We start from the raw sequence: 23037 nt of genomic DNA on the forward strand, positions 1-23037 counted from the left end.
TATAACCTTAATCATGCTGTTATGAATCAAAAATAAGTTGCAGTTTAAATAATCATTACTGACCTAATTAAAGAGCACAAAATGGCGGACAAACGCCCATTATATGTACCAGTAAAGATAGCAAATTAAATAAACAAGTCAAACAGTCCTTTAAATATCTACCAAAACAGATTAATGTAGTTTTAGTGCAAGATAAAATGATATTCATTTTACAAATAACGATATCATTATCATCATAATGATCGCTATGGTAAACTGCTGCGTCATGCATCGATTTAAATGAACACAAACTTAACAAGAAACTCTGCTATGAACATTCATGAGCATTATAGCAATTAAATCATTGATTATTATTGTTAGTTACTTGGTCAATAACTCAAAACAGTGTTCAAATAACCAATCATCACAACGGGATATTTGGCACATATTCAACGCGTGCTTGCAGCAGAACTGAATGACCTAGATTTTTTAAGCACGTATATAATGCGTCCTGCTGACCTATGACTTCGCAATACTGCCACCTACTGGTAAAAGCATGTAACGTAGAAAACTTTGTACAATTGTTCTCTTCTGGGGATCCCCATTTATTAACATAAAATAATTCTGTAGCTTACTTATATTTCTATAATGTTGTTACTTTATTTTTTGTTACTTTTGTATGTGCATGCATATTATTTATTTATGTATGTGTTTGTGATAAAAAATAATACATTACAAATAATAAATATATTTTCACATTTTTTATTTATGTAGGTTTTGCACTCTCAGCATCTGAATGAACCACCACTACAACCATGGGTGATCCTCTGTGCCACAGGACAAGCAGAGTCTGCACATTGTACATGTATGACAGGCATTGCTGAGTCCTGTACACATGTAGGGGCTCTTCTCTTCAAAATTGAAGCTGCAGTCAGGATACGAGGACAAAAGACTGTGACTGACGTTGCAGCATACTGGATAATGGCCAGCAGCATCGCTAAGGTCCAACCAGAGGTGGGATACAACATTGACTTCACCTCTGGCGCAGCAAAAAGAAAGGCCCTTGACAGGTGCATCAGTGGTGAGAAGAGCACACCAAGAAAATGCATTAATGTTGGGTTCGTAAGGTCTTGTGTGCATCCATCAACCAACCTTTCAAACATGTCATCACTGCTGCAGATTCTACATATGACGAAGTCATCTGTATTTACTGGTATCCCACCACCTGTATAAAGACAAAGTGAAGCCGTGTCTGATGCCCAAGTCGCTACTGAACCTTTGCTACCATTCAAAAGTTAAATATGAACCGTCTGTCTGAGCACTGCAACATTACAGACTTGGTACAGGTTTATGAGACGCAGGCAGCTGCAATGCAAAGCAAGACACAACAGGATCGCTCTCCGGTGTGGTACACGGCAAGGGCTAAAAGAGTAACTGCTTCTAATATGCACACCGTTGTGTCAACCAGTCTTGACAAGCCTGCAAAATCAACCCTAATCAAAGTGTGCTATCCCATGAAAGAACCAACATCAGCTGCCATCAGATGGGGTTTGCAAAATGAGGGAACTGCAAGGAAGGCTTACGTCACATTGACATCAAATGAGCACCTAAACTGTAAAGTGCAGCAGTGTGGATTCATTAATAATCCATCATTTCCAGAGGTTGGTGCTTCGCCAGATGTTCTTGTAGAATGCACATGTTGTGGTAAAGGCTGTCTGGAGATCAAATGCCCATTTAAACACCACGACAGTGCCATTGTGCAGGCCTGTACTGATGACAGCAGCTTCTGTCTACAGCTGATACATGGGAAGGTGGAACTGAAGCACAAACACGTGTAACGGGTATAAAAAGTATCATGTTCATTTTATAGGTAGAATTACACAAAATTTACATGTTTTAAGTATACCTGATTTGGATCTCTTTATGTGTGCCCAGGTCAAAAAGACGTATTATTTAATGTATTAAAAATATACTTAAAATACAAATAGTATGTTTATAATACATTTGTATTTCCAACATACTTATTTGAAGTGTATTAAAAATATGTTAAATTCCATTTAAACATATTTTTTTTAAAGTATACTAGAAGTACACTGGTAATAAATATATACTTAATTACATTTTTAAGAAATATGCTAAACTTAAGAATATTTTTAATGTATTTATATGAAGTGTACTAGAAGTACATTGGTAATAAATATATGCTTTATTACATTTTAAAGAAATATGCTAAACTTAAGAATACTTTTAAAGTATTTATATTAAGTGTGCTAGAAGTATGCTGGTAATAAATATATGCATAATTACACTTAAGAAATATGCAAAACAGAAATGTTCTTCTAGTGAAGTTTTAGTATATTTGGATTAAACCTACTTTTTTTCAAAACATGATTCATTAATTGTAATAAGCTAACATTGAAATTTCCTCAAGCATTTCAACATCATATCATTCCGATTGCATAATAAACAATTTTTTCAAAGATTTGCTTAAAATCTTACGTTTGCTAGTGTTTATTTTCAAACACCACACGTGACTAAACCTGATTGGTTGTTGTCATAGTAACAGGTCACGGTGCTAATTGAAAGCTGTTGTTGTTCAGTTCAGTTCACGAGGTGCATGCGGTTGCTTGCATTAAACGTATAAACTGTTAAATAAGATGGCGACTCTGCATTAAATGTATTTATTTAATTAATCGGCGATCATGTTTCACCAGAGGACTTAGATAAAACAACTCGATTTAAAATGTGAGCAGTTTTAGTGCATCTGACGTCGAGGGAAAAAGTATTTTGCTTTTTGTTTGGAGATGAACGAGACAACACGAGGGTAAGTGATGACAGATTTTCGCATTTCTTTATTTAGTTAACTATTAAATAAGTAAAACATTACAGTTGTCCTTATTTTAACCCAGCTTCTTTATGTAACGTTATGTTGGTGTCGCGTGTGGTAATTGGTATTGTGTTACTAGGCGTTTCTAGAAATCATTAAAACCTTTCTTTTTTTTTAGCACAGCGACATAAATATGACCAACCAGAGCCAAGTAGACAGGAACAAATGAAGATACAGCGCATAGAAATACTTATTCTTGGTGGTAAGTTTGTTGTTGCTATTTGAATAAGATTAAGTTCACGTTTAAGTTTTTTTAATGTTTCTCTTGCAATGCTAACGTTAGTTTAAAATGAATGTTTGAGCTGTCTTACCTGAAAATACCATGATATGACCATATGGTTATTATAACTCCAGTAATGTTCAATGGCTAATGTATAGCAGTTCAATCTTGACAACCTTATTGTCTTTTTGTTTATTTTTAAATGTATATTTCTTATTACATATGGACACAAAAATGACATTTTAAGAAGTGATACTTTTATGAGACATTGTAAAACTGCCGAGGCTGGGTTTGACTTAAATATATTGTACTCGGGGTAAGTAATTCTTAAAAAGAAAACAAATCATTAATCATTATTTACCTGCCTGTTGTTTTTCAGATCAACTGCTATCGGGACAAATGTGGAGTGATTCGGAAAAAAAAACGTTTTCAACACATCCATTCCAGGTGGCTAATTTCTGTCCTTTTGAGTTATTCATGTAAAAACCTGTTTTTTTATTGTAAAGCTGTAAGGGACTTGGCCTAGTCATCCTTGCATATACCAAGGATGGCAAGGCTCCGGACTAATTTTTTTTTACTAGGAGCACAGTGGCCCCCAACTGAAAATTTTAGGGGCGCAACCAGAAAATTTAGGGGCACACACGGTAAATCAACATGCTAACCAAATATTCACATGTCTACTAATTTCCACTCTATTACTAATAAATACTTTAATTATAGATTCAGAAAGTACATTGTGCTGTTTCAAATTCAGTGTCACATCACAAAATAAAGGTCAAATTTGCTGGTCGCACATGTGCGACTGAATGTAAAATTCAGTGGCACACTCTCAAATTTAGGTGGCAAAATGCCACCATTTGATGGCAGTCTGGAGCCCTGTTTGGCATCATTTCTGATTTCCTTAAATCTCCTTGAAGGATCCAACCTTAGATCCTCACGTGCAGAATGTTTTTATTATTGTGTTTTTTTATCTTTAATCATTTATTTACATAATCATCATAATCATTTTATAATCATTAGTTATTATCCATTTAATTATTGTATTTGATTATTTAAATTTTTTTTTCTTTTCAATTTCATTATTATCATTTTTATTGTTACATTATTGTTTATTAATTCATTTATTCATTATTGTTTTTATTCATTATTCATTTATTATTATATTTCTATATTTTATTATATCATTCATTAATTCATTGCATTTCTATATTTTATATGTCTCTTGGTGGTTCAGTTTCACATTTGGGAAGTTTCATAGAGCTGTGCTGTCTGTGTGTAAACAAGATAGATAAAGAGAATGTTTATGAAAGCCCAAGGTCTAAGGGATGATGCAGCTGAGCAAATTTGGATATAACAAGTGCATGCTGTATTCCTGGGTAGACGGGGTGGACGAGGTTTGAACATTGAGGCATATGCAACTGAAACTAACTGTCCATCAATAAAACTCTGTTCTATTTTATCATCTAAAACCTCCGTCTCACGACTCTGTTTACGACTCTGTTTATGCTCTCCTCTAGCAACGATTGATCAGTTTTGTATCTGACAGATGCTTTAACAAAGTAAACGTATATTTTCTGACGTGATCTGGTGTCCGGGGCTGGATCGTTTTTTATTTTGTCTGTGGTGTGGAGACCAGATCTAACATCCTTAAACAGAGGTGAACCTTAAGTTTGCAAGACCACAATAGATAAACAATGGAAAATGATCTAGGTTCAAATAAAACACAATGATCAATGTAAAACATATCCTGTAATACACACAGGTTGCTTTATATCATGAACCTGTTCTAATCCTATCTTCATTCCCACTTGTAGAGTGCTGTGACAGATAAAACTGACACGCTTGATGAGGACACAGTCAAAGCTTTAAAAGGTAAACTGAGAAGTTAACAAAACTTCCATCCATGCATATCTATGCCAATTTATTTTAAACATGGATAGCCAAATGTTCATTCATTATTGGTTAATTGGTATATTCTGTTTCCTTTTCACAGACCGTGTGATAAAGCAGTCTTCAATTGGTGTCTGAATTGCAAGAACAAGTGACCCTCCACTTAAACATGTGACATCTAAACTGTTTTGTGTTTTAGTTCAGCTGTTTATAGGTTTATCTTAAGTTGGTTAAAGGCGGAGTGAACAATTTTTGAAACCCAATGTTAACATTTGAAATTACCTAAACAAATATGCCTCTACCCCAATAAAATCTGAACCTTCTTTTGATAGACCCACCACACACATACGCAACCCCGGCAAGGATGTCGGTTAGTAGACACGCCCCTTACTGCTGGTTGGCTACAAATGTGTTTTGGTAGTCGGCCCAATTTCCTTTTCCAAAGCGTTTTTCAAACATTGTGCACTCCGCCTTTAAATTGCACTTAAACATTTTTTTTCAGCAGAGAATTACATTATGATTATTATATAATCATTGCTTATGCCTATTTAGTGATTGCATATTCATAGTTTGCTTTTCATTAATACATTTAATGTTAATGTTGTACAATTTGATAAAAGTAGCTCTGTAATTGCATTTCTCTGATATTTGTTTAATATTGTTTCTCTTTGGTCAATAGATTATGTATGTCTCTGTGCTTGATTAATTTACTTTAGATATTTTTGTAATGTACACAACACAATATGAAGTATATTAAATTGTTCTGTATTCAAAATCTGTGTATGTGTCTTAATATTTAATGATTTTAATGTAACATTTTAAATATTAAAAACAGCTTTATAATAAAATAGTAGTGTAATGCTAATACATTTCTATTAATGTAATGCTAGTATATTTCTAATATGCTGAAGTACTATTAAAGTGTTCTTAAAGCACAGTTAAATTAAGCTTTAAATGTATTCTAACTGTATTTTTAAGTGTATGAGAAGTGCATTTCAAATGAATTTTAAAGAAGTACACTTAAATTGCACTAAATATATTTGAAGTTGTTCCAATTTAACACAATTCAATATATTAAATATAATGCAAATAGATTAAAATTTACTTTAAATATATCTTGAAATGCATTAAATATATTTGAAGTGGTTTCAATATAATAAATTTAATATGCATTTAGTATAGTAGCATTTAAATATATTAAGTATGTCCCAAAAAATACTATTTAAATATATTTCTTTTTCACCTGGGTGCATACCCCTTTAATTCTCTAATGCAGCATCCAACGTAATCTCCTGTTTTAGCACCTCCTCTTCCCTTTTCGCGTTATGTCCGCATGGAAGAGGTGGGTTTCTGTTGAGCTCTGTTTAATTTACTTTCATCTTTAGTTAAAAATTAATTTTATACTCATGTTTTTGGTTTAAACGTTATTTAGCACTTATTTTTCATGTGTGTACCATTATTTTCACGTTGTCATTTTAAATGAGGACTTGTTAAACTTGAGACGTGCTGATTACATTGCACATTACATTTGTGTTGCAGAACTGAAGGGGCAAGTGCCATACTGTTAAAAGACTGTGTTATCTTTTGTCAGGTATGCTGTTATGTTGTTTTAATTAGGGTTTCGAGCACGAAGTGCTGAAAACCTATTGTATTTGTCTGTTTTATTAGGGTTTCGAGCACGAAGTGCTGAAAACCTATTGTATTTGTCTGTTTTATTATTATTATTATTTTTCCGCCTTAAAACGCGTCGCCCAGCCCAAACCGTAAGTCGTAGAAACTTGCAACTTGGTCAACTGGTTGTATATTAGCAGGCTACTCAGATACAGTGAATCAGCCAAATCGGCCCATAGGTGGCGCTATAGCAATGCCCGACGCGTTGGGCCTCATAACTCCTGAACCGGAAATCAGACACTCAAGTGTTTGGTATCATTGTAATCCCTGGCTCCAAACTTAAAAAATGTATATCTCCGATTTCATTTCCGTCATTAAAAATTTTCCGCTATTTTCGATTTTGTCGAAAAAAATAAAAACGAACTAGTCCTAGGTTTTTCGTTCGATCGGAATCGTTCCAGTGCTAAAATGTTCCTTGGAGTTCGAATATCAATAATTATTAAAAAAAAGTTGAACTTTCGACTCACGGTCGACATGCCACGCCCAAACGTCTGAAGTGTGCGCAGCCAATTAAACCTTTTTTGGCTATAACTGGGGACAGAAATGAAGTATCAACACGACACTTGGTATTTGTGATGAGAGTCATGGCCTGAGGTTGCGTGCCTCGTTTCGTCACCGCGCCACCTAGTGGTCAGACGAATCATTTAAATGCTTATAACTTAGGCTAAGTTTGACGTATTTTCATGGGACTTTTTTACTAAGAGTTTTGAATTGTTGCCGAGTCCAACGATACCAAACATGCCAGGTTTCGCCTTACGGTTAGCCCTGCGCAGCAAAATAGCGCTTAAAAAACATGCGCGAATAACTCCGCGAGGGTTATTCTGATCGACTCGAAACAACCATAGGAAGAAATTAACTTTACCTTCTGAACAAAAAGTTCAATTGGTGTTATGTTAAAATTTCCATCAGAAATGGCCGAAAATTGCAAAAAACGAAAAATTACATTCATTTTTTGTGTTTTTTAGATATAAATGCTTATAACTCTGCAACGAAATGACATTTTTTCACCAAATTTGATACGCTGATGTCTGAGCAGAGTCTGAGGCAATACAAAAAAAATGGTATGCCTGCACCACTAGTTGGCCTCATAATTGAACAAAACCTTTGACATTGAGTAAGCCCAATGGTCATACAACTGTTGACTGGTGACAACTGTACTAAACTAAAGTGAATAGCCGTGATTCTAGCTACAAGTAACACAGTCATGACCTGAGGTTGCATGCACGAGTCTGTCATAGCGCCACCTGGTGGTTATTTGTTTTTTTCACTTAAAAATACTGCAAAATTACATCTAAAATCATGAGTCATCATGGATTATGTCTTTCATGGCTTTGATTATAATCATTGGTGGATTGCAATTCACTCGCTAGCAACCAATGAGAATACCCTAGCAACCATTTAACAAGAGCTGTATCTCTGTATCAAAACATCGTAGAGACATGGGGTTCGGCTCTTTTGACTCATTAACACTATTTTAACATTTTGTGACCCAAGTTTTACCACTGCAAGCACCACAAACATTTCCTTCAGTGTTCTGTTTGTCAATGTTCCGTGAGAAGAGAGGGAGACATTTCACTGAATGATAACACCTTTTTTGCTGACAACTTTGAACACGTGTGTCTGGTAGCTGCGAATGACTTCACCTTAAGGACGTGACATGTTTGCTGGATCAGCCTGGTCGACGATGTCTGACGTCTCTGACGTGCTTTAATGCTCGAAACCCGGTAAATGCTGCTTGCAGCTTTAATTATTATTATTATTTATTATTTTTCCGCCTTAAAACGCGTTGCCCAGCCCAAACCGTAAGTCGTAGAAACTTGCCACTTGGTCAACTGGTTGTATCTGGGCAGGCTACTCAGATACATTGAACCAGCCAAATCGGCCCATAGGTGGCGCTATACCAATGCCCGACGCGTTGGGGCTCATAACTCCTAAACCGGACATCATACGCTCAAGTGTTTTATATCATTCTAATCCCTGGCTCCAAACTTAAAAAATGTATATCTCAGATTTCATTTCCGCTATGCAAATTTTTTCGCTAATTTGCATAATATGCATTTCAAGCCAAAATGAACTAGTCCTAGGTTTTTCGCCCGATCGGAATCGTTCCAATGCAGGAGAAATCTGTGGAGTGAGTAGGTAAATAATTATCGAACAGAATTTGAAATTCCGCTTCAGGGTCACTAGGGGGCGCCAAGACTTAATACAGGAAGTAGCCTATCGTCACTGAAATGGCTATAACTCGTGAACGGTTTGAGATATCTTAACGAGGTTTGGTACACATATGTACCAGTTCACTCCGGGATCACAGTAAAAAAGATGCGGATTTTGACCACTAGGTGGCGCTGTAACAGGCTTGAGATCGGGAATGGCTATTACTACACAACCGTTAGCCCGATACACTTAATATTTTGTATTGTATGTCTTTGTGCAATGTACCATGATGGTCTAGAAGGACATTGGCGTATCTTCAAAAACATGGCCGTCGTCGGCCAATGATGGTTGAGGACTGATTTGACAGGGTTAACAAAGGTCTATCGGAACGAAACGCACTGTGCTTCTTCGTGTACTGCTCCTGAAGGCCTGTAAGAATTTTGGTGTCATTTGGCCACTAGGGGGCGTAATACCGTATTTCGGTGCCTGTTTCACGTGACGTTTGACGTACACAAACAAACATGACATCATATGATAGATCGGCTCATGACGAAAAACTTTGCCTCTGGAAGTGTTGCTGTCAATCAAACGGTTTGTGAGTTATTGGCGATAACGTTCAAACCTACTTTTGCGAACTAGTCCGTGGTTTTTCGCCCGATCTGAACCTAACCAAGGCTGATTGATTCTGTGGAGTGTGACTATAAATAATTATCAAAAAAAAATTGAAATTTACATTCAATCACGCAAGGAGTGGCCAAAAACCAAACTGGGCGGAGCTTAAAACATTAAAACGGCCATAACTTGAGAGTCGTTTGAGATATCATCACGGGGCTTGAATCATATTTGTAGGCCATCGGTCTAAGGCCGTGATATAAAAAGCTCGCCGATCGGACACTAGATGGCGCTATAACGGGGAAAATGGCGCTAAATACTGTGATTATGCAATGGTTACAACTTTCACGCCTATAATTTTATCTGTGGTCAAGAGATTTTCATGGGAGTTGCTTTTTTAATCATCCTGAATTGTTTCCAAGTCCTACGATACCAAACATACCAGGTTTTGCCTTACGGTTAGTTCTGCACTGCAAAAACTGTGCTTACAAAACATGCGTGAATAACTCTGCGAGGGTTATTCCGATCGACTCGAAAACACCATAGGAAGAAATTAACTTTACCTTCTGAACAAAAAACTTTATTGGCGTTATGTTAAAATTTCCATCAGAAATGGCCGAAAATTGCAAAAAACGAAAAATTACATTCATTAGGGTTTCGAGCACGAAGTGCTGAAAACCTATTGTATTTGTCTGTTTTATTATTATTATTATTTTTCCGCCTTAAAACGCGTCGCCCAGCCAAACCGTAAGTCGTAGAAACTTGCCACTTGGTCAACTGGTTGTATATTAGCAGGCTACTCAGATACAGTGAATCAGCCAAATCGGCCCATAGGTGGCGCTATAGCAATGCCCGACGCGTTGGGCCTCATAACTCCTAAACCGGACATCAGACACTCAAGTGTTTGGTATCATTGTAATCCCTGGCTCCAAACTTAAAAAATGTATATCTCCGATTTCATTTCCGTCATTAAAAATTTTCCGCTATTTCCGATTTTGTCGAAAAAAATAAAAACAAACTAGTCCTAGGTTTTTCGCTCGATCGGAATCGTTCCAACGCTAAAATGTTCCTTGGAGTTCGAATATCAATAATTATTAAAAAAAGTTGAACTTTCGACTCACAGTCGACATGCCACGCCCAAACGTCTGAAGTGTGCGCAGCCAATTGGACTTTTTTGGCTATAACTGGGGACAGAAATGAAGTATCAACACGACACTTGGTATTTGTGATGAGAGTCATGGCCTGAGGTTGCGTGCCTCGTTTCGTCACCGCGCCACCTAGTGGTCAGACGAATCATTTAAATGCTTATAACTTTGGCTAAGTTTGACGTATTTTCATGGGACTTTTTTACTAAGAGTTTTGAATTGTTGCCGAGTCCAACGATACCAAACATGCCAGGTTTCGCCTTACGGTTAGCCCTGCGCAGCAAAATAGCGCTTAAAAAACATGCGCGAATAACTCCGCGAGGGTTATTCTGATCGACTCAAAACAACCATAGGAAGAAATTAACTTTACCTTCTGAACAAAAAGTTCTATTGGTGTTATGTTAAAATTTCCATCAGAAATGGCCGAAAATTGCAAAAAACGAAAAATTACATTCATTTTTTGTGTTTTTTAGATATAAATGCTTATAACTCTGCAACGAAATGACATTTTTTCACCAAATTTGATACGCTGATGTCTGAGCAGAGTCTGAGGCAATACAAAAAAAATGGTATGCCTGCACCACTAGTTGGCCTCATAATTGAACAAAACCTTTGACATTGAGTAAGCCCAATGGTCATACAACTGTTGACTGGTGACAACTGTACTAAACTAAAGTGAATAGGCGTGATTCTAGCTACAAGTAACACAGTCATGACCTGAGGTTGCATGCACGAGTCTGTCATAGCGCCACCTAGTGTTATATGTTTTTTTCACTTGTAATTTTGCAGTATTTTTATCTAAAATCATGAGTCATCGTGGATTATGTCTTTCATGGCTTTGAGTATAATCATTGGTGGATTGCAATTCACTCCCTAGCAACCGATGAGAATACCCTAGCAACCATTTACAAGAGCTGTATCTCTGTATCAGAACATCGTAGAGACATGGGGTTCGGCTCTTTTGACTCATTAACACTATTTTAACATTTTGTGACCCAAGTTTTGCCACTGCAAGCACCACTTTCACTGAATGATAACACCTTTTTTGCTGACAACTTAGAACACGTGTGTCTGGTAGCTGCGAATGACTTCACATTAAGGACGTGACATGTTTGTCCTATAGGTGCACGTGTGTTTAAGCATACATAGTCTGTATGAACCGTTTCTGACCACCTCTTTTGTTTTTGTGGATGCTGGATCAGCCTGGTCGGCGATGTCTGACGTCTTTGACGTGCTTTAATGCTCGAAACCCGGTAAATGCTGCTTGCAGCTTTAATTTTTTGTGTTTCTACACATAAATGGTTATAACTCCGCTATGAAATGACATTTTTCTACCAGATTTGATATGCTGATGTCTGAGCAGAGTATGAGGCAATACAAAAAAATTGTTTGCCTACACCAGTAGTTGGCCTCATATCTGAACAAAACCTTTGACATTGAGTAAGCCTAATGGTCATACAATTGTTTCTTCACTAAACTAAAGTGAATAGCCGTGATACTAGCTACATGTAACACAGTCATGACCCGAGGTTGCATGCACGAGTTTGACATAGCGCCACCTAGTGGTTATTTGTTATTTTCACTTAAAAATACTGCAACCTTACATCTAAAATCATGAGTCATCATAGATTGTGCCTTTCATGGCTTTGAGTATAATCATTGGTGGATTGCAGTTCACTCCCTAGCAACCAATGAGAATACCCTAGCAACCATTTAGCAAGAGCTGTATCTCAGTATCAGAACATCTTAGAGACATGGGGTTTGGCTATGACGACAACTATGAACAAGTGTGTCTGGTAGCTTACTTTTCATCATTTATTTTGTACAATGCAGCAAATCTACTCAGGCATGCCCTTAAAGGTCATAAGATACCAAATCGCTTGAACCCAAGCGAATGACTTCACATTAAGCACGTGACATGTTTGTCCTATAGGTGCACGTGTGTTTAAGCATACATAGTCTGTATGAACTGTTTCTGACCATCTCTTTCGTTTTTGTGGATGCTGGATCAGCCTGGTCGACGACGTCTGACATCTTTGATGTGCCTAAATGCTCGAAACCCGGCAAATGCTGCTTGCAGCTTTAATTATTTGTAATTCTTGAATGACGACTCCTCTTCCCTTTTCGCGTTATGTCCGCATGGAAGAGAACTGAAGGGGCAAGTGTGACATACTGTTAAAAGACTGTGTTATCTTTTGTCAGATTAAAAATCAATGAGGAGACAACCCGTCAGCTGATGTTCGTCTTTATTTCACGGAAAGTAAACGCAACGCAGACAAGACCAGTTACACTTGGTGCCGTGATCTTTTCGGGTCATCTGATCAGCGCTTCGCCGATCGCCGTGGTTGTGTGTCGGCTCGTCTAACTTGCCAATCTCCTCTCCTGGTCTTTTTCATTACAACTGGATTTTCATTGGCTGTGACGACTCCGTGCTTGCGCATACGGGAGCGCGCGTGTGTGCGCAACAACAGCGTTTGTGTGTGCGTGACTATCGGCGCGTGTGTGTGCGTGCGGGAATCGGCGCGTGACATCACTGAACAAACTGGTGCATCTTAAAACAATGGTAAAGTGTTTCAGTGACTTTTTGATCAACTCTTATTTTTCTGGAGAACAGCTCTGTTCATTGTCAATGCATAATAATCCAGAGAGACTGTAACAAGGACTGCAAACTAATTCAGTGATCTTTGAGCATCGTATCCTTTATCTTGGCAGTATATTTTGAATGACTGTTGATGCATGTTAAAGAGACACTGCTTCATTTGTGGAAAAAATATATTTTGTCTTTGTTTAGGAAATTACTTATTACTCTAAACGTTCTGTATTCTGCATTCTATTTTTGAACTGAGTTGATTTTATTTCAAATTTCTCAGGTTTTCAAAAGAAATATACTTAAAACAATTGTGAGCTGTTTAAGGTTTTGCTGTTTAAAGCATACTATTTAATGGTAATTGTTTCCCTATGTTTTCTGTCTTTTTCGTTTAACATTTGAGACATGTTCGGGGATCATAGCAAAGACAATTTCAGTTCTGTGGATCAATTTAATGTCACTTTCCCATTGGGTAGGGGTGGTGGACCTGACATTAATCAAAATGCAAGGGTATCAGAAGCCACCCCTCGTTGTTATGGAAGAGGGAGGGCTTTAGCTAATGTGGGTCTAGATAATATGCACACAGTTGATTCGCGATTGGTGCTTCAGTAGGTCCAACAGCTAGCTCCACCCCAATAACACGCCCAGATGCTGAACGCGTCATTACTCCTGAGGCATTAGGGAGCATAATTTCAGACCTGGCCCAGAAAATAGGGGAAAGTATTTCAGCCAGCCTTAACCTTGCACACCAGCCCAGCCCAGCCCAATACAGTCTAACCCACCTTACCATTCTCAGTCTTCCAGTGAGCGTATGGATGCTTCTAGCCTGAAAGTGATAGTTCAACAAGATTCAGCACCTCCACCATTCTTCAGGGGCGATAAGAGTGATTAATTTACTGTCCATGAATGGGAGGATATGATGTACAGCTATTTAAACAGAATAAAATGCAAATCACATACTGATGTTTCTGATCTTATCCTGAGCAGGCTGGCTGGGAAAGCAAGAGATGTGGTTAAAGTGTCCCTGCGCAGCCGCCCTGAACTAAGTGCCTGGGATCTTCCAAGCGCAGTGTTTGACATACTGAAACACAACTTCAGTGAGTTAGCTTATTCCAACATGCCTATGGCTGATTTCTATAATACTGTCCCAAGGGCTAATGAAACTCCAATGGATTACTGGATAAGGCTTAACAAAGCCATTGATGTTGCTGACGAGTGTCTGCGCAGACGCAACAAGAGTGTTGAGGATCCCGCAGCTGAGGCTGTCATGATGTTTATTTCACATTGCCCAGACCCCAGTCTTGCTATATCTTTTCAGTTTAAACCTGCTGAGAAGTGGAGTGCTGCAGAGGTCCAGGAGCGGTTGGACAGTTATCAGAGGGATTTCAAAAGAGCCTCTTCGAGAACGCCACTTGCAACCTCTTTGCCAGCCTGTAACCAGTGCAGTGTTATGACGTGTCCCAATTCAGTGTCCACTTCCCCTCAGCAGCCTACTTCCACACCTGCTCAGTCACTGCCTCCTGTGAATCACCTTAATCCTAATGCTGTTCCATTCTCTCCTGACACCAGTTTTCATCATATGGTTGGCATGATGGAGAGTCTTGTCCTTGTGTACTGCTTCATTATCCACGCCCAATCAGGTCCAGGTGGGCAAAACTTCAGACTTCAGAGTTAACTCAAGCCCAGCATGTAGGGTCTGTGGATCCAAACAACACACTACGTGTACATGCATTGTAGACGTCAAAGACTGTGTTGTCACTGTCTCAGCCCAGGCCACTTCAAGAGTGACTGTCCTAAAGCAGCATGCCCTACTCCTCCCTCAGATACTGCTCAGTTAAACTAAATGGCCAGTGTGATGAGAGGGGTAGCATGGGCAATTTTACAACTCCCCTCACAGAAGAGACAGATGTGCAAAATGTATTTGTGAACCGTTGCAAGTTATTGCCAGAAGACAAAACTGTTTTATACGTGGGGTCTCAGAGAGTTGATGGAGCAAGTGAGTTGTTTTATGCTCCTGTGTCAGTTTGTGGCCATTACACATTAAAGGGTTTACTGGATTCTCGTAGTATGTCCTGCACACTTAGCGAAGAGGGTCCAAGCTGCGAGCTAATGGTCTTCTTCCGCATCCTCAAGCAATTCCAAGCAATGTGGTCCTAGTTGGCTGTGGTGGCCTTACACTTCAGCCAAGGTGTATTTATGACATGGAAATTGAGGTGTATGGATTTAAGTTTGTCTTTCCAATTCTTGTGGTGACTGGACAAAGAGACAAGTTCATAATTGGAAGCAATGTAATCAAATGCATTCTGCAGAAGATGAAATCTCATGACAAGTACTGGGAGCTTGTCTCTTGTAATAATGGTAATCCTGAGTGTGAGCAATTCCTTGAGCTTCTGAGCTGTATCTCCCGGTGGTCTGGTCCTCAGCAGCCCGATAAGCTTGGTACTGTAAAACTCTGTCAAGCAATCACTCTACTTCCCAGAAGTGAGAATCTTGTTTGGGGCAAATTACCAGCCAATGTCCCTATTTCCCCAGGAAGTACTATTATTGTTGAGCCAACCACGGCATGTTCAGCACCCAGAAACATTCTTGTCGGATGAGTAGTAACACCAATGTGGGGTGATCGATGGGTGCCAATGAAGGTCCTTAACCCTAATTTAACACCAGTTACACTTCGTCGTAACTCCAAATTGGCTGACGTTTCCTCTTGTCTAGGTTTGGAAGACCTCACTGTTGCACAGGGTTTAAGTAGAACCTACTGTGACGTTCCTAATTCAAATGCCCATGACACGGCCTCGTCCTCTGCTCCTGAACAGTTGTTGAAAGACTGTGGTCTAATGGACGTTGACATTGAAGGATGTGAAGTTTCTGAAGTGTGGAAGAGAAAACTAGCAGACCTCATTGCATCTTACCATGACATTTCCCCAAGGATAAGTTGGATTGTGGAGAGGCAAAGGATTTCGTGCATAGGATCCATCTTTTTGATGAGCGCCCATTCCGTCTGCCCTATCGCCGTATCCCTCCTCCCCACTACCAAAAATTGATAGAAGTATTGTCACAGATGGAGGAGAAAGGAATAATCAGCAAGTCCATCAGTGAGTATGCATCTCCCTTAGTGATGGTCTGGAAAAAGGACGGTAATCTGAGGGTCTGCACTGATTTCCGCTGGCTCAATGCTAAAACCATCAAAGACGCCCACCCTCTGCCACATCAGGCTGACTGTCTTGCAGCTTTGTGAGGCAATGCCTTTTTCAGTACCATGGACTTGACTTCGGGATTTTACAACATTCCACTCCATGTGTCTGACAGGCGATACACTGCCTTCACAACACCGATGGGCTTATACGAGTATAACCACCTCCCTCAGGGCCTTTGCAACAGTCCCAGGTCTTTCATGCACATGATGCTCAGCATTTTCGGTTACCTTAACTTTTCCAGCCTTCTCTGCTACCTTGATGACTTGCTGGTCTTTGCCCCATCTGAGCAGGAGGCATTAAGGCGCTTGGAGATTGTCTTCTCTCGATTGAGATCCAGCAACCTGAAGCTGGCTCCTAAAAAGTGTCACCTTTTTAAAAAATCCGTTAAGTTCCTAGGCCATGTGATAGATGGTGCTGGTGTTTCAGTTGATGAGGAGAAAGTAAAAGTCATCTCTGCTTTCCAAAAGGCTGATTTAATGAAGGACGACAGAATCACGCCTTCACCAAAGAAACTCAGATCGTTTCTTGGTATGGTCCTGTACTACAAGACATTTATCCCAAAGTGTTCTAGTATTGCTAGACCTTTATTCAACTTAACGGCTGGCCAAAAAATGGTTGGTGAAGGGTGTTTCTGGTCATAAGAGAGCGGGCACTTTTCGGGAGCTGAAGCGTCAGGACTGGAGCCCAGACTGTGATGTGGCTTTTGAAGAATTGAAAAGGGCCCTTGTGGATAGTGTAGTGCTGGCTCATCCAGATTTTTAACGTCCTTTCCTGCTTTGTACTGATGCTTCATTAGATGGTTTAGGTGCCGTACTCTCACAGATTCCTGCTGGTGAAGACAAGGCGAGACCGATAGCGTTTGCTAGCAAGGCCTTAAGTCGCAGCCAATCTAAATATCCGGCACACAGATTAGAGTTCTTGGCTCTTAAGTGGGCAGTGTGTGACAAATTCAGCCACTGGCTTAAGGGCCATGAATTTACTGTGTGGACGGATAATAATCCGCTTACGTACATTATGACCAAGCTGAAATTGGATGCTTGCGAGCAACGCTGGGTCTCAAAACTCGCTCCGTATTCTTTAGAGATCAAATATGTTCCTGGAAAACTTAACGTTGTAGCAGATGCACTCAGTAGGGCTTCATTTGTCAGGCCGGTGAGTCAGCGACTTTTGTCTGAGCCCTATTCTGAATTGCTAATACAAGTGCACAGTGTTGAGGATGGAAATGTGCAAGAGGTGTTCAGACTTACCTGCCAACCGCAGTCCTTGAGGTCAGATGCATTTGACATTGGTATAGATGTTTCAATGTCTACCACTGATGTGTCTTCCATACTGTCCTTCTGTGATGAATGGGAAACAGGAACTGAATGTAGAGCTACTTCATTCGCTGAACATTTGGACTGTTTAATCAGTGGTGATGAAGACGTGTTTCATTCCCTTTCACAGACTGACTTGCGAGAACATCAGCATAAAGACCCTGTAATTGGCAGAGTGTTGTATTATGTTGATAGAAAACGCAGACCATCAAGACGGGAGCGGGCCAATGAAAACCTGTGTGTTTTGCAGATTCTGAAACAATGGGACAAACTTTCAGCGCTTCATGGAATCTTTTATAGAGCCCCGCACTTTGTCTTTAGCCCGTCAGAGGTTTTTCTGGCCCAATATGGAGCTTGATGTGTGAGATTATGTAAAGAGATGCCCCAGGTGTGTCCTCAGCAAAACTCCGGAGCCAGCAGCGAGAGCCACTTTGAGGAGCATTAAGACCACAACCCCACTGGAGCTCGTCTGCATTGACTTCTGGTCTGCTGAGTATAGAAACAACAAATCTGTGGATGTTTTAGTGATAACAGATCACTTTACTAAGCTAGCACATGCATTCCCATGTCAAGACCAGACGGCAAAAAGAGTGGCCAAGAAACTGTGGTACAACTTTTTCTGTGCCTATGGGTTCGCCCAACGCATCCATTCTGACCAAGGGGCTACATTCGAAAGTGAGCTGTTTGCAGAGCTGCTTGAACTGGCTGGGATTGACAAGTCTAGGACCACATCCTACCACCCGATGGGGAATGGTGGTACTGAGCGGTTCAATAGGACATTGGGCAGTATGCTGAGGTCCCTTCCATCTACGTCTAAGCTGAGATGGCCACAGTTGGTACAGACCATGACTTTTGTGTATAAATTTACAGCACACGAAACAACAGGGTTTGCCCCTTTTTACCTGATGTTTGGTAGGGTCCCAAGGCTGCCAGTTGACCTCATGTTTCATAGCGTTCTGCGGGACAAGTCGGTTTGTGACTATGACCAATATGTCAAATCACTCATTGATGATCTTCAAACTGCAATGACATTAGCACAGCAGCATTCTATTCTGGAACAAAAACATCAGTTCAACCAATACAACAAAAGAGTTAAAGGCCTACCTCTTACTATTGGTGATCAGGTGCTTGTGGCTAACAAGGGATGTAGAGGAAAACGGAAGCTTGCTGACAGATGGAATCCAGTTGTGTACACTGTTGTTGCTTCAAAGCCTTCCATACACATCTATAAGATCCGTGACAGGGCTGGTAATGAACGTAAAGTACACCGGAATTTACTTTTGCAAGTTAACTTTCTCCCTTTGCCTGAAACGGACAGGATAAGTTCCGGTCATGAGACCAATGACATGCATACCTGCTGTGTTCCCTCGCAGATGTCTGATGCAACGCACTCTGTTGGTCTAATTGGGCAGACTTGCACTAGTGAGATTGAGCCTACAGTACATGTAGATGATGAACATTATGAAGCAAGGGATCTCTCACAGTCTGAATGCATGTCCAACATCTCCAATGTTGCTACTTGTGAGGACGACCGCACCGCTTCATGGGTGCATTCTCAGATGCAAGATCAACAAGAACCAAATGCACAAGTTCCTGTGCTAGTGACTGATGATGGCACTGTGACTGGTGCTAAACAATCCTCCCAAACTCATGTTTCTTCAAGTGCACCCCATGGGAAGGTACCTGTAGCAGGTTTAGATACTGGTGATCATTATACCACCAGGTTTGGGAGAGTCATTAAACCAGTATGTAGACTTATTGAATCTATGGTCCAGCTTGAAAGCTTGTTAGGTTTGGATTCTGGGTCTCCAGTTATTCATGTTTGAATACAGATGGTTACCGTTTTGATACATGTTTTTGTTATTTGCTTGTTCATTTGTGTTTCTTTACTGTAACTTCTGTACTTTGTCTAAGGGTTTGTGGTGTAATGGGCACCATGATATTGTCTATAAAATGTGCTGGAATTTGGCCAGTTTCAAAACATTTTTGTCCTTTACTTGGGTAGTTTTTAATGCTGAATGTCTTCACTGATTATTGTGTGTGGACCATGTAAGTCTTATGACCTGTGTACAAATTTTTACTGTTTTCTTAGAATTTTGTGTAATTCTAGGGGGGTGAGTGTAACGGGTATAAAAAGTATCATGTTAATTTTAAAGGTAGAATTACAAAAAAATTACATGTTTTAAGTATACCTGATTTGGATCTCTTTATGTGTGCATACCCCTTTAATTCTCTTACTGCAGCATCCAACGTAATCTCCTGTTTTAGGACCTCCTCTTCCCTTTTCGCGTTATGTCCGCATGGAAGAGGTGGGTTTCTGTTGAGCTCTGTTTAATTTACTTTCATTTTTAGTTAAAAATCAATTTTATACTCATGTTTTTGGTTTAAACATTATTTAGCACTTTATTTTTCATGTGTGTACCATTATTTTCACGTTGTCATTTTAAATGAGGACTTGTTAAACTTGAGACGTGCTGATTACATTGCACATTACATTTGTGTTGCAGAACTGAAGGGGCAAGTGTGACATTCTGTTAAAAGACTGTGTTATCTTTTGTCAGGTATGCTGTTATGTTGTTTTAATTATTTGTAATTCTTGAATGACGACTCCTCTTCCCTTTTCGCGTTATGTCCGCATGGAAGAGAACTGAAGGGGCAAGTGTGACATACTGTTAAAAGACTGTGTTATCTTTTGTCAGATTAAAAACCAATGAGGAGACAACCCGTCAGCTGATGTTCGTCTTTATTTCACGGAAAGTAAACACAACGCAGACAAGACCAGTTACACACGCATATTTCATATTTTTGTGTCTTTTATTACTGATAATGTACAGAAAATGTACATGTTTACTTGATGTGTTTGACCGAATTACTACTGGAAGTTTAAATTTAGTAATTTTACAGTCATCCATCATTTGCTCTATTTTACTTATGTTCTTATATCTGCATTGTAATTTTTTAATTGGTACTATACTTACTTCAGTGTTGTTTTTTTAAGTGTTCATGTTGTACCCATTACCCTTTATTTACATTTATTGTCCTTTGATTTATTAAATTTCTTATTGAAACCTTGACACTTTACATTTTGTTGTTTTCTTTTAATTTACAGTAACTGATATTTGTGATTATATATGTACGATTGAAACCGACACTTCTGTGGTTCATGTTGTTTACTTGTATTTGCCCTGAAGTAACACTAAACTGAGCATAGCTCAGTAAGTGCACATTTTTACTGTTCACTTTAAACTGGGCTCTAAATACATTTTCTCTGTCAGTTAACCTCATTTGTTATAGAGAAAAGTCCACATTAATCTCAAATAAAGAAAGGCAATTTGAAAGTGTTTTTGATCATTTATTATGATATGTACACTGAAAAAAATGATTAATTGAATTTAATAAATTTTTTTAAGGTAAGTGGTTGCAATCAATTTATTTAAGCTTCATTTAAACAAAGAAGATTAGTAACGTAAAATAAAATATAAAACTTTTGCTTAAAGGGCCATTTCACTGATAGGAACATTAATCTTTATGGAAAGTGAGTCATATTTGTAGTCAAAATGTAAAATAAATGTAGAATTTTGTGCCTATTTGACAGAGAAAAGACAAAATGTGACTTTAGAGCACATTTGTATGAAAAACTACAACTGCCACTATGCACCACAATGCACAGCTCTGCAAGCCACTCCCATTAATCGGAACACGGCTCAGACATGCTATTATGTACATAAATGCCACGTTAGTAAAACAAAGTAAATAGCCACCACCACTGTGTCTGACTGACACCAATCATGACTTACTTTTAAACGTGATGTTACATTGTGTTACACACAATAACACTCTGGCCTGGTGTGTAGCAAAGTCTTATTCAAAGAGTAACGTGCAGTTTCAGATCCGCAGTACAAATGTCTTTCCAAGTACTTAAAAAAAGGGTATGCATTTTAAATGTTTATTTAGTTTTACCAATTTTCTTTTTGTCTCTTGTTTACTGTAATTACATTTGTGTTATTATTGGCCTCACTGCTCTCACAATATAGACATATAAAACACCGCTCAGATATGCTATTGTGTACATAAATGCCACGTTAGTTTAACAAAGAAAATATAAACACTCACTTTAGTCAGACGTCCGTTTATCCCTGCATCATCCACACAAACGCGTCCCCTGCATAATATCTCCACATACGCGCTGCCTCAGCTCTTGGAGCTTGTGCTCGTAAACCGAAACACGTCTTTGAAATAAGCACGCGACCAGAAACATTCACAAAACAAACGTTCATATCCTTATCTGATCCAGAAATGTTAAACCGAAAGCAAACGGCGCGAGTCCAAGCTTATATACTCCGCAGCGCGTCTGCTCGTAAACCGAAACAAAGTTCCTCTCTTGCCTAGAAACCTTCACCAAACAAACGTCCATATCCTTATCTGATGCAGAAATGTAATAAAGCAAGCACACAGCAAGAATACAGGCAGTAGTCTGTCCAAGCATCTCTACGCAGCAGAGGCCGATGGTTGCTGCGTCTTCATCGGGCTCCTCTACCCAGCCGACGCCCAGGCTCCGGCTTCTCCTCGGGCTTCTGTTCCTACATCTGCCTCAGCTCTTTGCAGTATTGTGGCTCATAAAGGTGCAATGTACAGCGGATTAGAGCATCACGCTTGTAAAATCACCCTCTTCCATGTAATATTGATTAACTTCCACTGTTATTGTAACATGAATTCTGGCTCGCTCCACAACTTCTGTTTAGCTTAGCTTAGCATAAAGATGGCGGCTGATCGTTTTTTTTCGGTCTGTGTTCGTATATTTTCGTAAGTCCCACCCACTTATCTGTAATTGGTCTGAAGCGTGAGTGGGTCCCACCCATAGCCCCCACCTTGGAAAAATGAGGAATGAGTGTCTGTAGTCTTTCACACTCAATAGAGATACAGGATTTCCTTCTTTCAATGACGCAAAATGACGATTTTTACATCATTGAAAGAAGGAAGTGCCTCACTGAAATCAGTATTTCTCCCCTCTCAGGGGAAACTGAGGGAATGATGCACGACCATTCAAAAACATGACTGGGGTTCTAACGGTACAAAGCTTAATGCAAATGGGTGAAGTTTCCCTTTAAATGTAGCTTAAATAAATTGATTGCAACCACTTACCTTAAAAAAAATTTATTAAATTCAATGAATCATTTTTTCAGTGTATGAAATGCAAAGTTTTCATTCTTTTACAATAATGGTGTAACAATAACTATTATTCAGTGTTTCACGACAACAAGCTTGTCAAGAAATGCCATCTCAGATTCATGAGCCAGTAACATGCTTACTGGTATTATTCTACTAAGAATACTATATTTAGAGGGTAAACATCTGATCACCCTCTCAGCATCCTCTAGGGAATGC

The 23037-nt window shown here is 39.1% G+C and overlaps 1 protein-coding gene and 1 long non-coding RNA gene across 2 annotated transcripts in view; one reads left to right on the plus strand and one right to left on the minus strand.

The window, feature by feature from the left end:
* Nucleotides 1-23037, minus strand: part of LOC129437249 (NLR family CARD domain-containing protein 3-like) — a 135396-nt gene that overhangs the window by 21091 nt on the left and 91268 nt on the right. The gene's annotated exons all lie outside the window — the stretch shown is intronic.
* On the plus strand, nt 1892-3988 carry LOC141363292 (uncharacterized). Its single transcript, XR_012368858.1, has 3 exons — nt 1892-2803; nt 2985-3068; nt 3466-3988. It is a non-coding gene; the product is annotated as an uncharacterized lncRNA (long non-coding RNA).

The sequence above is a fragment of the Misgurnus anguillicaudatus genome, unplaced genomic scaffold (assembly GCF_027580225.2).
Source record: "Misgurnus anguillicaudatus unplaced genomic scaffold, ASM2758022v2 HiC_scaffold_33, whole genome shotgun sequence".
In the NCBI taxonomy this organism is placed as follows: domain Eukaryota; kingdom Metazoa; phylum Chordata; class Actinopteri; order Cypriniformes; family Cobitidae; genus Misgurnus; species Misgurnus anguillicaudatus.